The sequence below is a fragment of the Chelonia mydas genome, chromosome 28 (genome assembly GCF_015237465.2).
Source record: "Chelonia mydas isolate rCheMyd1 chromosome 28, rCheMyd1.pri.v2, whole genome shotgun sequence".
NCBI classification, from domain to species: Eukaryota; Metazoa; Chordata; order Testudines; family Cheloniidae; genus Chelonia; species Chelonia mydas.
The window spans coordinates 7819739-7831052 of NC_051268.2; the positions used below are offsets into that span (position 1 = coordinate 7819739).

Genomic DNA, 11314 nt, shown 5'->3' on the forward strand with positions numbered 1-11314 from the left:
GAACATGCCCTTGTTTGTGTCGTGTTCCAGAGACGGGAATCCCAGCATTTCTCCGCATGCCCTCCGGCTGTGAGCACTGGGCCGGGTGTAGCTGTACTCGGGCGGTGGAGGGAGTAGTTGGAGCCGCTTGGCAGAGCCGTGACTGTGATATGCAGAGAGGTGAACCCCGAGGGACGGAGTCTGCCCCATTTCAGCGCTCAGCGTGGCAGGCCGCGTCAGTGACAGGGCACCAGGGCGCGTTCTAGCCACGGGGACTGTCGGCTCTCCGGGGGTGCACTGGGCAGTTGTTTGCAGGGCTCAGTGAGGGGCAAGTGAAGGCGACGACTCAGAAGGAATCTCAGGGAGAGGGTAAAGCTGGGGTAACAGTTTGTACATCTGAGCTGGTTTGGGTGCAGTGGACTCGGTGTTGGAGGACTGGCCAGGGGCAGGCAGTGTCTGTTCTTTATGCCAGACCTGGACCCAAGTTTTGCCTTAGCCAAGAGAAGACCTTCGACTTTGTGCTGTGTTGCTCCTGTGCCCTGTTCCCAAAGTGTTCTCCAGGAGGGGCGAGTGCTAAGGTGTGTGTCCCTGGCGTGTCGGGGTGATGCTGAAACAGGGCAGAGTTGAGGTTGCATTGTGGGGGTGATGTGAACCTTAACTCTGCATTTCCCCTTCTAAGAACCGCGGGGACGGGAACCCTTACCCAGCAAGGTCACTTTCTCACAGGTCTCCTGCATGACGTCTCTGTAGAGGGCTCTCTGAGTGGGGTCCAGCAGAGACCCCTCTTCCCTGGTGAAATACACAGCCACCGCCTCGAAGGTCACCGGCCCCTGAAAGAGCAAGAGCCCCATACTCAGGACCTGCTGCCCCATTCTCAGCTCCACAAATCATGGGGGAAAGGAGCCAATCAAATGGAAGCGCTGGCATGCACACAGTCAGCAGAGTCCCATCCTCACCCCGCTCAGAGCAGTCAGAGGCATTGGGGTGGGGGAAGAAAGAGAACCCCTTGCCCCTTGCAGCAGAGAGAGGGGGCAGGGTCTGCACATTCATCACTCACCTACTAGACAGGGGGCTGATACAGCAGACGTAGCCCCCAGCCATGTCAAGGGACAGCCCCCAGTAAGAATCCCAACACCTCCCCCAATAACAGCAGCTGGGCATGTGGGGGGGTGGGTGGCATCTCCCCAAGACTGGTGGGTGCCCTTCATATTTCATAGCAACCTCTGGCTAGAAGGTTTAGGATCCAGCACTGGGAATCTGGTACATTTTCCTAGCCCTGTCCAGGAGGTTTGTTTCCTGTTCCAAAAATAGGGGAATTTCCTGCCTCAGTCCCTGTGGGTCTATTCCTAGAATCTAAACCCCCAGGTTAAACAAGTCCCAGCAGCTTTGTCACACCCTGTCTCCCGCCCTCCCTCCCACCTCCTAGCTGTTTACTGCCCCTCTCTCTCCAAAAGCAACGCATCAGCCACCCCCCAGGAATCCCTCCCTGAACTGGCTCCATGGCAGCCATTTCCCTTCCCTGTCCCATGGGAGGAGGGGACGAACTGAAGGAAAACATGGATGTTATGTTGCAGCCTGCCTGGGCGACTGGGGAGATTTCAGAACTGGCTTTAGTTCGTTTCATAGCCCAATTCCCCCCAGGTTCTTTCCCTGAAGACAGACGTTCTAGACTCTGCCATGCAAACAATGGAAATAGCTAAAACACAAGTATTAATGTGTGTGGGGGGGTAGATTAATTACCCAGAAGTCTGTTGGAAAAGTAATCTGGCCAAACACAAAATGTCCAGTAAATTCATGGAATATATTGGGAATGATTTTTGTTTTGGAAGACAGAAGTAGTAACCGGGGGTCAGGGGTTTTAGACTTGATTCTGACAAAGCTGGAGGAACTGGTTATGAATCTGAAGGTGGAAGGCAATTTGGGTGAAAATGATCACAAAATGACAGATTTAATAACTGTAAGGAAAGGAAGGAGTGACAGCAGCAGAATAAGGACAATTGATTTCAGAACAGCAAAGTTCAAGAAACTCAGAGAATTGGATGGTAAGGTCCCATGTGAATAAAATCTAAGTGGGGGGGGGAAGTTTGGGAGATCTGGCAATTTCTCAGTGAGACAATATTAAAGGAGCAACAGCAAACTATCCTTCTGTGAAGGAAAGATAGACAGAAGAGTGAGAGGCCAATGTGGCTCCATTGGATGCTCTTTGGTGATCTGAATATGAAAGGGACTCCTACAAACAAACAGTGGAAATGTGGACAAACTTCTGAGGATGAGTACAAAAGAATAGAAGAAGCAGGTAGGGACAAAAATGAGAAAGATTCAAATACAAAAGGAGTTACACCTAGGCCTGGCCTACACGAGGAAATTAGGTAGGTATAATTCCGTCACTCAGGGATGTGAAAAATCCACACCCCTGTGTGACGCAGTTAAGCTGACCAACCCCCCGGTGTGGACGTGCTAGGTTGACAGAATTCTCCCGTCAACCTAGCTGCTGCAGAGACGTGGGGCACCCATGCCAACGGGAGAACCCCGTCCGTCGGTGCAGGTACTGTCTTCGCTAACCCTGTAGCGGTTTGTGAAGACATACCCCTAGTATGAGGACATAAAAGACAATAAGATGTGGGTTTTATGACTACATTTGGAGCAAGAGGAAAGCAAAGGAAAGTGTAGGTCCTCTGCTTACCAGGGAAGGAGACCTAATAACAGATGGCATGAAGAAGACTAAGAAGTTTAATAGCTGTTTTGCTTCAGTCTTCACCAAAAAGGTTAATTATGACCAGATACTTAAAGTAATTATTATTAACTTTGAGAGGGAAGGAACAAAAACCACAATAGGGAAAGAACTGGTTAAAGAATATTTAGAGAAGTTAGATGTATTCAAGTCAGCAGTGCCTGATGAAATTCAACCTAGGGTATTTAAGGAACTAGCTGAAGCAATCTCAGAACCATTAGCAATTATCTTCAAGAACTTAGGGAGGGCAGGTGAGATCCCAAAGGACTGGAGTAGGGCAAATATAGTATCTATCTTCAAAAAGGGACATGGAGAAATAAAGACCAGTCAAGCCTCACTTCAATTCCTGGAATCATACTGGAACAAATTATTGAAACAATCAATTTGTGAGGATAGCAGGGTGACAACATATAAACAGCATGCATTTGTCAAGAACAAATCATTCCAGAACAACCTAATTACCTTCTTTGGCTGGGTTATTGGCCACATGGTTAAGAGGGATGCTGTAGATATGATTATTCTTGATTTTAGCAAAGGCTTTTTACCCAATGCCACATGAGTCTCATAAACCAACTAGGGGAAATGGGGTCTAGATGAAATTACAATAAAATGGGTGCACCATTTGTTTCATGATCATACTCAGAGTAATTGCCGATGGTTCACTGTCAAACTGGGAGGTCCTATCCAGTGGGGCTCTACGGAGGTCCTGGGTCTGGTGCTAGTCAGTATTTTCATAAATGACTTGGACAGTGGATTGGATGCTTATAAAAATTGAGGAAAACACCAAGCTGGGAGGGGTTGCAAGTTCTTTGGGGGACAGGATTAGAATTCAAAACGATGTTGACGAATTAGGGAATTGGTCTAAAATCAACAAGATGAAATTCAATAAAGACAAGTGCTACACTTCAGAAGGAAAAATCAAACGCATAATTACAAAATGGGGAACAACTCGCTAGGCAGCAGTACTGCTGAAAAGGTTCTGGGGGTTAGAGTGGATCACAAATTAAATCTAAGTCAAACACATGACTCGGTTGCAAAAAAGGCTAGTTAAGCACTAGAATAGGTTACTAATGGAGGCTGTGAAATCCTCACCATTGGAGGTTTTTGAGAACAGGTTGGACATATCTATCAGTTTCCTTGATTCTGCCTTAGTGTTGGGGGCAGGACCTGATGACTGGTTAAGGTTTGTTCCAGCCCTACGTTTCTATGATTTTATTTTGGGAAAACACTCGGCCACTTTATTACAGTGCAGACCTGGCCCCTTCCTCTAGGACTAAACCCACCGAGACATTTTTAAACCCTCCCAGTAACACAGGCTCTGAGTCTGGACCAAATGCTAGAAAAGAGCAGAACCCAAGGAATCGCTTAGTGGGATTCCCCCAACACTGTCCCCAAGGCAGCACCCCCAGAAATTGGCTTTTCCTGTCTCTGCTCCTCACCTTGTCCACAGGAAAGTAAATCTGCCCAGGGATGCGGCAATAAGTGTGTCTGGGCAGGTTAGAGATCTGGGAATTTCTCTCCCCACTTATTTCTCCCACTGCCCCTTTCAGTCTCTCTCTCCTCTTTCCCCTTCTATCTCCTTTCCCCTGTCCCTGCTCCTTCCCCCTCTGTCTGGGAAAGTTCCATTCCAGGGTCATTCCCTCTGCAATGGCTGGACCAGCTCCTGCAGAAACATGGCTCAGGAGGGATGAGGTCAGAATCCTTTTCAACAGAACTTTGTGGGCGTGGGGGGGGGGTAGGTAACCCACTTCCTACCTGCTCCCTCACTCCCCATCAAGGGGTCAGGGACACAGTTTTCCTTCCAAAACCTGGAGTTCCTATAGTTTTGAAAGGGGGAGGAGAAGCAAGATCTCTGGTGGGTTTGTTTCTGTATTGGACAAATGGATAGAAAGTTATCAGCACCCCCTGCCAGGGTATTCACACAGGCAGAGGGAGTTCTGGGGGGATGGTTCTTTAAGAGGAGAATGGAGTGCACGGGGGCAGGGGGGCCAAAATCCATACCAATTTCCATGCCTGTCACTGACAAATAACAGTCACCATGGCCCCACTGTGAAATCAGTGATGGGAATGTGAGGGCTCAATACAGTATTGTGAAAATAAGAAGGAGTCCGGTGGCACCTTAAAGACTAACAGATTTATTTGGGCATAAGCTTTCGTGGGTAAAAAACCCCACTTCTTCAGTACTGTGGCAATTCTCAGACACCAATGACAGGGGAAAGTTGCTCATTTGAGAATTTAACCCCCTGTAATCTCCACTATGGAAATCTGAGGAATTTTTGGGTCAATTTTCACAAATTAGAGAGGAAAGTGTGAGGGATTTGATATCAATAGTCAATAATAAGTAAAGGTAACATTTGAGTTAATTTCTTCTCAATATTTTATAAATAGAAAAGGAGCAACACTTGCAAGAATTTTATATCAATATTCAAGAATTTGAAAAAAGGACAAAATTGGAGGAGTTTTTATGTTAATATTTTATAACTAGAGAGACAGGGAAAATCCCAAGGCATATTAGAACAGTAATAGATAATTAGGAAGAAAATGGGGCAACATTTTAGAGTATTTTATATCAGTCTTTGAACAAAATATGAGAAAATGGGTCTGAAACTAAATATTTGGTGATAAGAGGGGGAGATGGAAAGCGAGATCTGAGGGGATTTTATATCCATATGAAACAATGAGAGGGAAATGTGGGAAAGTTGGAAAGGATTGTATATGAATGTTCAATAAACGACCAGAAAGTAAACGTTCCCCCCCACCAGCACCATCCACATGACAGCAGGGAGCCCTTTGCAAAGCTGCTTTAACAGGGCAATGGGAGAGGACACGGTGACAGGCAGCTGGTGTCTGAGCAGCTGCACTGGGCAGATGGGGGATTTGAGACTGGTTACCACCCTGGGGACACTTGCTTCTCTCATTCCCTCCTGTATCCAGTGCTTAATTTGTGCCAGGACTTTCCAGGGCTGAGCCCCAGCAGTTCAGGGCCCGGGCACCCCTGGGCTTGCTGCGTCAGTTATGAAAGTAAAATAATTGCTTGAGCCCCCACCTGCCCCGGCACTCCTGTCATTACAAATTAAGCCCTGCTTGTGTCCCTTCCAGGTCCTGTCGGTGGCAGGGAATGAGCACCCCATTTCCATGCAGAGGCAGCCACCCCACTGTAGACACGAGGTGGGTGAGGTCATAGCTTTTATTGGAGCAACTCTGTTAGTGAGAGAGACCAGTTGGTCCAATAAAAGACATGACCTCACCGGCCTTGTCTCTGGACTATCCTGGGACCCACGCAGCCCCAACTCCTACCCCAGAGGCAGCCATGTCTCAGGGCTCCCCCAAGCTGCACCCACTAACCCCCTGCCCAGTTAGGGGTGGACTCAGGATACCAATTTCCACCTGAAAAAGCACAATTTCCCACAGATAAAGTGGGTGGGAAAATATCCCAAAGCTGGAGCGATTTTTAATTGAGAACCAGAGGGGAAACGGGGTAATTTGTGAGGGGGCAAATGGGGGAAAGGGCCAGTAACTTGAGAGAAAGGGGGAATCTAGGGGGATTTTACATCTCTATGTGAGAGTTACACAGTAAAGGGAAGAGCTGGGGAGAATTTGATCGGGATTTGACAGGGAAATGGCAAACCAGGAAGGATTTCATCACCCCCCCCCCCCCCGGAATCTCCTGCCTGCACAGAGACAGTGTGTGATGGGGGGGCGAGGGGGGCGCTGAACTGTCTTCCCCTCCCTCCATCTCTGGCTCATTTTTCGTCCCTCCCTTCCTGACCCCTCCACCCCAGACGCACCCAGGGGACACCCGGCTGGGGCCCGCTCTCGATCCCCCCCGACGCCCCCGGGAGCAGACCCTGGCAGGGGCTTTGCGCAGCGGCTTCCCTGACATTAAACTAGCTCCAGATCTCGCTTTTAGCAAGCGGGGAGCAGATTCCCGGGGGCTGCAGATCTGAGCCCCCGGTAAAGAGAGTCGCTTTCCTGCCCGTCGCCAGCATTTCTCCCCCGGGGTCCCACGGACTCACCTGCAGTCTCCGGCCCGGGGGGGGAGGGCTTAATGAAGGTCTCCCCCTCAGCACAGACCTCATGGGATGGGGGGAGCCGCAGCTGCTCCGGCTCCCGGGCAGATCCCAGCCCCCTTGCGTTCACACGGCCCAGGAGTTGCTGCGGAGTGTGCCTGGCCCCTTTGTTCTCCCTGCATCCCGCCCCCCTGCCCAGCCCCAGCCCGGCCTGTGTGTCCTCCACCCCCACGCAGCGCTCGCTGGGCAGGGGCTGGCCCCGGCCGGCCCATCCCCACCCCGGCTGCCTGCGGGTCCCGCCGCCCTGCACCGACTGCCCCGGGCGGCAGCTGGTCCCGATCCTGCCGGGGGCGGGGGGGAGCGATCCAGCTGGGGTGCCCCCGGGCAGAGCCCGAGCCCCGCGTGTCACAAACCCCCCAGGGGCCAGGCCTGGGCTCCCCCCCTACCCACACACACACGCACACGCACCCTGGCTGTTGTGTGCCTAGGGTTACCACCAGGATGGCATTTGACCAGCCCGGTCGGTTGTTCTATGGATTTGCCAGTTGCCAGAAAAATAATTTAATCGGCCAGTTTCTTTTTCAGTTTTTACGTGGGTCTAAAGTTCTGCGTTATTCCCACGGTGGGCCGGGGGGGAGCGAATGGTGAAAGTTTGTGTCCTGTTTCCCGCAGTTTAAGGGACAGATCAAAACAGTGGGAAACACAGGGAGCTGCCCACCATGGGTGGCCAGTGAACCGGGCCTTTGGGGAGAGGAAGGCTAGCCCCCGGCCCCTCCCCTTCTGCCCGAGGTCCCACCCCTCGCCCTCCCCTTCTGCTCCCCCATGAGCCCAGCCCAGAGCACCCCACTTCTGTGTCACCCAAAGCACCCCCAGCCTCGGAGCTCTGGGCAGGCCAGCGCCAGCCGCCCCGAGTCCCGACAGCCCACCCACGCCCCAGCCAGCCTGCGATCGGGAAGAGCCGGGCGGGAAGGACGAAGAGGACCTGCAACTGCAGGAAGGGGCCTGGGGGTGGAGCGTGGGTGCGGCTACACCAGGATGTTTGGGGAGGCACAGCCGCCCCCGGCCTATGATACATGGTGCCCACGCTGCCCACCCACATGCAAGCACCCCGGCGCGGGCGTGAGGGGGTTTGGGTCATGCGAGAGTGAGGAGACGGGCAAGGTTACCAGTTGTAGCTAGATGTGTTCTCTCTCTAGACACTGTAAGTGGCTCTTGCAGGGGAGGGTGGTGGAGTTGCCTGGGGCTTGGGGTTGCGGCAGGCTTGCCTGGTGGGGCGGGAGGGGAGGGGGTTTGCTGGTATTTTGGCATTTCAAAGGTGGTGACACTAGATGTGCCCCTCACCCTCCTTGCCTCTCTTGGCAACCCCCCCCGCCCCGGTCTGATTGCACCCTCCCCTCCCACCCCTCCCAGCCTAGTGGGGAGGAGTGGTTTGCTTCCTTTTGCCTCTTTCCTACCTTCCCTTCCGGTGGCTGTTCCCACCACCTGTCCCCAGTGGCGGACCCTGACTCGGCCATGTGTGAGGCTTCCACTCCGGGGACTTCGCTTGTGAGGGGGGGAAGGGGGAGAGACTTAGGGAGGGGGACCCCTGGCCACTGTTGTCACCTCGCCTTGGCTTTCTCCCCCATCCACCTCCACAGCTGTTGTATTACACAGGGGGGAATAAGGCAAAGTGCCACGTTTATCGATAATACATGTATCAATCAACCCTGATTCATAAGCATATGACATACACCTCTACCCCGACATAAAGCGGGTTCGCAAACAACGCGGTAAAGCTCCGACACGCTGATCCCGAACCACTTCCTTCTCCACAGAGGGCTGGTCACCTCCCCATGCTGTGCTGCCCCGTGCAGCCATCTGGGAGCTGACCTTGTTTGTGAAGACAGCAGTGCAAAAAAAACATTGAGTACATTAGCTTTTTCCACATCCTCTGTCACACCTGCAGAAGCACAAGAATTACACAGAAGCATGATTGTTAGTTCACACACAGCATCAAATCATTACAGTAAAATACATCTCTTGTAGCACAGCAAGCACACAGAAACACAGTCTTGTACATTTCTATCCCCTCACCCACTTCCACGCTACACAAAGCAAAGGAAAGTTGGCCGTCATAACCGTGCAGCATCAACTCAAAAAAATCACCTACCAGGGGTCTCCTCTCCTGCTTCTTGCTCACTGGAGTGGGACTCCTGGGACTGGCTAGACACCTCCAGAATGGAGCAGAGTTCCTGACTCGCCACCCAACATGGCGACCTAGCTGTGGGCTACACACCATCTGCTAACTCCACCTCCTCATCCATGACTTTGTCCAGCCTTGCCAAAGTATCCATGGGACTGTTGGTGGTGGAGGTGGGGTTGCAGCCAAGGATAGCGTCCAGCTCCTTATACAACCAGCAGGTCTACGGTGCAGCACCGGAGTGACAGTTTGCCTCCCTTGCCTTCTGGTACGCCTTCCTCTGCTCCTTTATCTTCGCTCTGCACGGTACTGAGGAAGCCACACCCCCGTCCCTACTGGGCATGCACCAAGTGCAGTACAAGTAGAAAAGGGAGCAGCCCAGCTCAGTCTGGCCTGACCACCAGTGAGGAAGGATGTCTGCTGCTGGTGCCTGCCTCGGAGCAGCAGGAGCCCCACGAAAGCCAGCGGTGCTGAGACCCCGGCAGATGCCTGGATACCTGCGAACACCTCAGGGACTTCGGAGCCGCCGGCACCAGTCCAGGCAGTGGAACCTGGGAACCCCAAAGTCACCCAGCCGACAGAGACAGCAGGAGTCAGGGTAGGAAGTAGCCCAAGGGAGGGACTACCCATAGTCCCAAGCATAGTCGGTGTGTTGCACTTGGATGCCCGCTGACTCGGTGGTGAACTCACTCGGGGCCACCAGGGCCCTGGGCTGGGACCCCCTACGCTGGCCACCCCACCCTGGGGTGGTGGCCCTCCCCCTTCAGGCCACTAGGCCTTGCTGCCCATCAAATCAGAGTAGCCTTATCAACTCTGGCTGCTTGGCCTCGCTGCCCTGCAGAGAAGGGTGTCCCCATGGACTTGGTCCATGGGGCCCTATTGCTCTGTGGATCAGGGCAATTATATAGACTCCGGCCACTAGGCCTCTCCCCATAACACTTGACATAACCGCAGTGTAGGTCAGGGAAGAGTGTGCGTGTGTGGGGAGAACTTTCAGCAAAAGGGGGAAAAGTGTCTTCCCAAGACTGCCATTTCTGCTCCTTCTCCAGAGTCCTCGGGGCAGGAGACACCTCAGGAAAGTTTCCTTTTCAAGGCATCAATAATAAAATTGGTGAAAGTTCAGAATCAACATGGCCTGACATCAGAATTCCAATGTCCTAACCCAGAGCGAATGCGAATGGTCTGGCATATTGAATGCAATGCCCCGTGCCAGGCTGCAGCTGATTTGGTAGTTCTGGTGATCATAGCACAGGCCACAAAAAAGCCAATTCCACCCACTGTGAAAAATCAGCATGGAGCTAAGGGCAGAGCAGGGGTTTCTGCTTTTACTCCTGCTGTGGCATGCAGGGAACCCCGGGGCAATCCTCAAAGAGCATCTGGAACTGAATTGGGGAAACCGGCCTTTCATAACAGGCAGCTCAAGTGTAGATGAACTGTTTTTTGTTTTGTTTTGTTTTTTTTACAATTTCTTATAACACTAAATAATCCTTCAATCCCAGTGTCACAATCCATGAAATTGCTTCAGCCTTGTAGTTTGCCCAGGGCGAAACTGAACATCGCTTCATATACAAATGGGTGGAGATCAATCACTTTTCAAGAGTGACTGGGTACAGAAGACAAGTGTTGTGTTTCATTCCTTGTGTCCTGGCGCCATCGTGTGGCCATCTCCTTTCCCCACCTTTGTGTAACAAGTTTTGGGAGTTGGCAGGGAAACTTTATTTCGCCAGGAAAGATGCAGGAACAGGGGCTGCCTGCATGCACCAAACACCCACAGAATGAGGCGTCCGTCCTTGTCAATCATCTCCCTCCTTCGGTTCAGTGGCCACTACTGTTCATTCTCCCCAAGATTGGCAGCTGCATGATCAAACCCCTCTGTGCCGAGCAGGAAGGAACACAACGATTTGCTCTTAAAAGGAGCAGCCGCCTTCCTTCTTGAGTCAGATGAATTGATCTTCATTTCCCGTGTCTTAGGGGAGGAGTGGAGCTGGGTCCAGCTCCTGCTGGGATATAGCTCCCCTCTCCCCCTTGTTCAGTCAGTGGGGGACCCTGTCTCTGCCCAGACCTGAGATGCTGCCCCCCACTCAACCCCACCCTCCTCATTCGCTCTGTGGCTGTGCCACTGCTTTGCTTGCACAGTTGACACCTTTGTGACCCACTCTTTTGAAGTGCATTGGTGGTATAGTGGTGAGCATAGCTGCCTTCCAAGCAGTTGACCTGGGTTTGATTCCCAGCCAATGCAGTGCTGCATTTTGTCCCCCTTGTTTGAAATTGGTCTCATTTCAGTCACACTGTGTTATAACCACATTATTTTATGAGAAACTGCTCCTTGTAGGAATTTGCTACCGGTAGCAGTTACTCCTACGTAAGGGACAACCAGTGGGGCCACTGGCCGATCGAGAAGCTAAAGGAGCACTC

At 52.1% G+C, this 11314-nt stretch overlaps 3 protein-coding genes and 1 non-coding gene across 5 annotated transcripts in view; 3 read left to right on the forward strand and 1 right to left on the reverse strand.

The window, feature by feature from the left end:
• LOC102934530 (zinc finger protein OZF) overlaps positions 1-11314 on the reverse strand; it is a 1287564-nt gene that overhangs the window by 1080008 nt on the left and 196242 nt on the right.
• Positions 1-11314, forward strand: part of LOC102930400 (zinc finger protein 501) — a 1110025-nt gene that overhangs the window by 930352 nt on the left and 168359 nt on the right. The gene's annotated exons all lie outside the window — the stretch shown is intronic.
• LOC102937091 (zinc finger protein 135) overlaps positions 1-11314 on the forward strand; it is a 426373-nt gene that overhangs the window by 312585 nt on the left and 102474 nt on the right. The window lies entirely within an intron of this gene.
• TRNAG-UCC lies at positions 11067-11138 on the forward strand. Its single transcript has one exon. It is a non-coding gene; the product is annotated as a tRNA-Gly (tRNA).